Raw genomic sequence first — 6068 nt, 5'->3', positions numbered from 1 at the left:
AAAATTATTAAAATGTTAGGAGAAAATAGAGAGGATCTGCACTTATGTCTAGCAAATAAAAATTGGAAACAAATATTGCTGTCAATCTAACAATAAGAAAAATCATATAAACTACAAAATCATTAATTTCCTTAAATTCGTAAGACAGCTGAGGTAACAGGACAATAAGGTAACCTAAAATCTAAGGAAGACAGGATCATCCAGGAGCAACTATCAGGAGCACTGGCTTATTTATGGCAGAACAGAAGAGGAAGTGATCTGGGTGTGATACAAATGGTTAAGAATAATTCGTATACATTTTTAAATGAATTACTAAGGGCCAAGAAGGAAATCATGAGAGTATAGAATCTCTGAGGGAGTTGCAATAATGTGGAGAGACCCTCTCTGAGATGTAGCCACATAGGGAAGGTCTATAACTGACAGCGGAGCAATGATGGAAACCTTCTGTCAAAAAAACCCCCACCATATGCACAAGATAACAAGGTAACACTAGAATAAAGTGAAGTCCAGGATGCAATGACTTCGACTAGACATACTTAAGCTCCCTCAAAAATAACCTAGCAGAAGAATAAGTGGGCCTTTTGCCAGTAATAAATAATATATACCTCAGTGTCTACTGCCCTACACACATTGTCCAGCATTCAATCACAAATTATGAAATAGCAAAAAGAAACCATGAAGAAATCAACAGAACTAGACTTAGAGATAAACTAACAGACATAGATTTTTAAATAACTATGATTAATATTCTAGAGCAGTTGTTCTCTCTCAGGGTACAACTTTGCCCCAGGGAACATTTGCTAATTTCTGGAGACATCTTTGGTTTCACAGCTGGAAGGGTACCTACTGGCATTTAAAGTGAATGAAGGCAAGGGATTCTGCTCCACATTCTACAGGACAGCCCCAACCACATAGAATTACACAGCCCCCCAAATATCAACAGCGCTGATTTTGAGAAACTGACCTAGATTCCCTTATATTATACAGATGCTAGAAACAGGTGTCTTCTTTTTTTCTGTCAGAAACCGAAAAATTTCTACAAAAACATATAAGGTGTAAATAGAAAGTAACTTTTATCAAAAAATTTCATGTTCCCTTCTGTTACTCCCCAAATTGAAAAACAATGTTCTACTGGGAAAAGTAGACAACACATATGAACATATGAAAAATTCCAAAAGAAAAGAGAGGCCACAATTAAAAATTTCATTAACAATACACTTTTAATTAAAACCAAAAGGCATAGAAAAAACTGACAAGCTTTACTATTTAAAGTTCCTGGATGATAAAAGACACCATTAACAAAACCTGAAGAACATATAAAATATTTTCAATGTTAACAAGCAGTTAATATCCATAATATACAAAGAACTTTTAAAAGTCAATGATAAAAAGCTAACAAAATATTGAAAAGAGAAATTCACAGGTCATTAACAGAAAAAGATAAACAAATGTTAATAAATTCATAGTAATCAAGGATAGTGATATTAATGCAACAAGGAACTAATACTGTCAAGCAGTAGATTACAAAAATCTACAGGATTGGATAATATTCAATATTGGTTAGACCAGGGTGAAATGTATATTCCCATTAGGTACTAGGATAAATTGATATAAACACTTTGTTCAGCAATTTGTTACTAGCTATGAAAGTTTAAGACGCACATACCCTAGAGCCCAGCGATCTCACTTTTAATCTGCCTTAGAGATTCTCATATTTATAGGAAGATATTTACAAGAAGGTTTTTTTTTTTTGCAGTAAATTTAAAAATGGAAGGTTGAAAAGTATGCAAGCAGTAGAATCTACAACACCAAGAGCGAACCCCAATGCAAACTGTGGACTTGGGGTGATTATGAAGTGTCGACGTAGGTTCATAACTGTAATAAATATACCACTCTGGTGAGTGATGTTGATAATGAGGGAGGCTATACATGTGTGAGGGTAAGGGCAGATGGGAAAATTGCTGCACCTTCCTCTTAATATTGCTGTGAACCTAAAACTTCTCTAAAAAAAATTATTCTTTAAAAAATAGAGCAATTTTACTGAGACTCAGATCTTCTCTAGTGGATTCCCACTGCTCTGCTCTCCCCGAAGGTGCCCCTGAAACCACTACGCTCACATGGTCTTTCTCACATTGGTTCTGAGTGCGGTGGGCTGGGAGAAACCTTCCAAAGGACAGTAGTCCAATCCAAAAACATAAGCTTTTTCATAGGTATTTAAGAGTGCACATCGATAGCCATTTATTTTAAAATTAATGATTTACAAATAATCTACTTCATGAATTAAAATGCGTGTTCCAAATTTAAAGTAATGTTTTTTAGAGAGATTTTCTGAGTAACTGGTATTTAAGAAGGAGAGGAGAGAAATGGAGCAGAAAAATATGTGAAAAATGGCTAAAAATTCCCTAAATTTGTTGAAAGATGTAATTTATTGATTCAAGGAGCTCAGCAAACCCTAATCAAAATAAATACAAAGAAAAGAACACCAAAGCACATCATAATCAAAACTTGGAAGCCAAAGATAAAGAGATAATAACATATTACATACAAGGAAACAATGACATAAATTTCTGTGGATTTCTCATCAGAAGCAACTGAAGCTAGAAGACAGTGTGACATTAAAGGGCAGTAGCAGTAGGAATACAAGAATGCTCCAAATCCAGGATTGCCATCACATCTAGCAGGTCCAGACTCAGGGTGGAGCTGTGATCATACGGCCAAGGCTGCATGGAGGGGTACCTGCATATTAGCATTGTCTTATCCCATTCAATTTCTCCTCCTTCATTTCAGACATATAGGCCCCTGAATTCTAACTCTGACCCTAGGACTTACTTTTGCTTACCGTGAAAGTTGGCAAATGATAACTTGTGGGCTGATTGCCAGTGTTTGTAAATAAAGTTTTATTGGCACACAGCCATGCCCATTTATTGATATACTATTGTCTGTGGCTGCTTTTTTTGCAACGATCAGAGTTGAGTCATTGTGACAGAGACCTTGTGGCTCACAGAGCTGAAAATATTTCCTGTCTGGGCCTTTATAGGTTTGCTGACCTCTGATGTAGTAGGTGAAGGATCTCAGAGATAAGCCTCATCCCTTTCCATTATGAGTGTCACATCCAGAACATTAGTCCCTGGTTCCAATGTCCATCAAAATATCAAACATACAACTTCTATATTCATAATTTTTACTGCTAGGAGGCAACCTAAATGCTCATTAATAGAAAGTAGTTATATCAAGGAATATTCTACAGCTCTATGTGAAAAATAAATTCAACAATCATACACATAGTATGAACCCATTTCTATAACATTCATGGAGATATATTATTACAGATGTACATGTATAGAAATAATGACTAGAAGGATAGGCACATAACTGTAGACGGCAAATGCCTATAGAAAGAATGACTCTTTGTGTGTGTGTAAGTGTAAAAGAGAGAGTGGTCAGAAATAGGTTGTGAGAACAAACTTTCAATTCATAGATTTCTGTAGTGTTTAAGTGATTTATGACAAGAAAAAATTTATATATTTCTTGTACAATGAAAAAATATAAACATTAAACTCTTATTAAAAAGAAAAAAAGACCCACGTACATGGATAATTACTTCTGCTTATGGCTGCTGATATTCACAGTGAATTTTATGATTCTTAACTCCAGAGCATGGCTTCGTCTTTGGGTTTTGAGAATAAAATAAAAAAATATTTTAATATTTTTCAGACTCTTTATTTTACCCATCTCTCTCCACAAAAACAACAATCCACCAAAAGCAGGAATACTGGGAGGGATTAAGGATGTCATTTTCTTGTCTTATATTTCAGACTGCTTTATAAGGAAGATGGCATCAAGTTCACACTCCTTTTCCCATCATGTTGCAGATTCTTTCCAAATACCACTCCAAGCAGACTTTCCAAATTTATCTCCTAGCAACCCCCTTTCAGTCATTATCTTAGTATATTTTGAGCATTGGTCTTTAAGTTTATCTACAACTGAGAGCACAGCCTGGCTGGGTCACTTACTAGCTGTGTGGCTATGATGAAATTAGTTCACATCCTTACATCTTATTTTCTTCATCCCTGAAATGAATATAAAAAGAATACTTGGCTTATAAAGTTGTTTGATGTATAAAATAATCTATTTGGTTATTGAACAAAGAATAATTGAACTATTATGAGTCTGGCACTATGCTGTGTGCTTGGCACTGGAGATCCAATGGGGAGGCAAAATAGACATAGTTCTTATTCCTGTAGCGTTAGAAACCTGGTAAAAGAGATATCTGTGAGTTAGTAATTATGCAAGTGAATGGACCTCAGGACAAACTGAGGCAAAGTGCTATGCATAAAATGAACACCCTTAAAAAATTCTTCCAAAATATAGTCCTTAACATGTTAGTTGATATGTAAATGAGTGTTTTTCAATTTTTATAAACTTGGACTTCTTTTTGTGTATATTGGGAGTGTAATTCATGACTGCTTAGAACAATGCTAAGTTAAAAAAGCCCCAAGAGTCAAGGTAAAGTTTAATGTAAGTGACAGTGTACATCACGTATAAAAAAAATCATAATGCTGCCAGAGGAGTGCCTGGAGTTGAGAACATTGACTTAATTCAAAGGGCTTCACACTCCCAGAGGTTATTCTCAGTGAGTGGAAGTTGTCATTAGTAGAAGCCTCCTGGATCAGTTCTGAGTCATGTTCTTGGCTTCAGAGTGACATGGAGGGGATGAGAATCAAGTGTGCCCCATCAACCACCTGAGTGTGGATGACAAGAACGTCAAAGAATGAAAAATAAAGACACAGAAAAATGTACATCAAGTCAAACTTGAGTTTTTCAGTGTGATATGCATGGCATTTAGTTTTCTTTGTGCTTTTCAAGCGTTTCCGTATGTTCTACATTTTTCCTGCATTCCCTTTGAGATCAGAAAACCATCCTATGTTCTCTCCGTATGAAGAATCAATACTGCATTTATAATCTAAATGATAGTTGCCCAAAGGCATTTATATGGCACATTTGTTTGTGGATGAGGAAGCAGAGAAGGATGTGAGCACAGCTGCTTCTTCCCCTTCTCTTTTCTTGGAGGAAATCCTAAGACTAGTCTCTTCGCCAGGTTCTTCCTTCTTCTCACTACTTCTCAGTCTTTTTCCCCACCAATACTCTCACCCCAGTCTGTCCTGCAGCCATCACTGTATTTGCCTATCTTTACCTCCCTAGTTCTCCGTAAGTCTGCAACTCCCACCCTATCTAAGTCCTTTTCCCATCCCCCATTATCCCATTTCCTCTCCTATTTCAGTCTCCCTAGTACAGTCATTTCCACCAAGCTCAGAATTCTCCTGCCCCCAGCTGCCAGAGCATTGTGAATACTCTGATTCTATTCAAATGCCCATCTCCTATTTCCCTCCCTGGTCTCATATATCAGCCCTTCCCTGCCCATTCTCTCCATACTCTCCTATATCCCTATTCCCGTGGAAGCTGCTCAGCTCCTCATCTGGCCCCTGAGCCCTACCAGGTATCCAGCTTCTTCAAGCCTTCCTCTGTCGCCTCCAAACACTCCAGCCCATATCAAAATTACCGTAATTCCTCCCCAAATACTCATGCTTTTCCATTTTTCCAGGACCTTCACATTCATTGCCTATTTTACAACTATACATTCCAGTTTCTCATAGCTCTCCTCTGTCCCCACCCTGTTTATACTCAGTGATTCCAGCCACCTGAGAACCACAGGACTTATGTTCATCCCAGATTGCTGGGTCCATAATTCCCAGAGTGCCCGAGTTCTCCCAGTCCAGTCAGGTCTCATTTTCCCTCAGGCTTCCAGACTTTCCCGTTTATCACTCCCTCCTTTCCTGTTCTACCAGTTGCTGTACCACCTCAGACCTCTTCAGCTCACCATCCTGAATCCCCACAGGCCCCCTCTTACCCTCCATTTCTGCATGTCTACCCATGTGCTCTGTCCCTCCTAGTCTCTCTTAACCATCTCCTAACCCCCTCTGTGACTGCGGTTATCCTTGATGCAGTGTCTCTCCAACTCTCTGTTGCTCCCACTTCCTTCCCAGCCCCTCCACAGCACCTAATGCCTC

The sequence above is a fragment of the Pteropus vampyrus genome, unplaced genomic scaffold (genome assembly GCF_000151845.1).
Source record: "Pteropus vampyrus isolate Shadow unplaced genomic scaffold, Pvam_2.0 Scaffold1004, whole genome shotgun sequence".
Classification (NCBI taxonomy): Eukaryota; Metazoa; Chordata; class Mammalia; order Chiroptera; family Pteropodidae; genus Pteropus; species Pteropus vampyrus.
The sequence above is the reverse complement of the archived record's forward strand: the minus strand, read 5'-3'. Positions refer to the sequence as shown.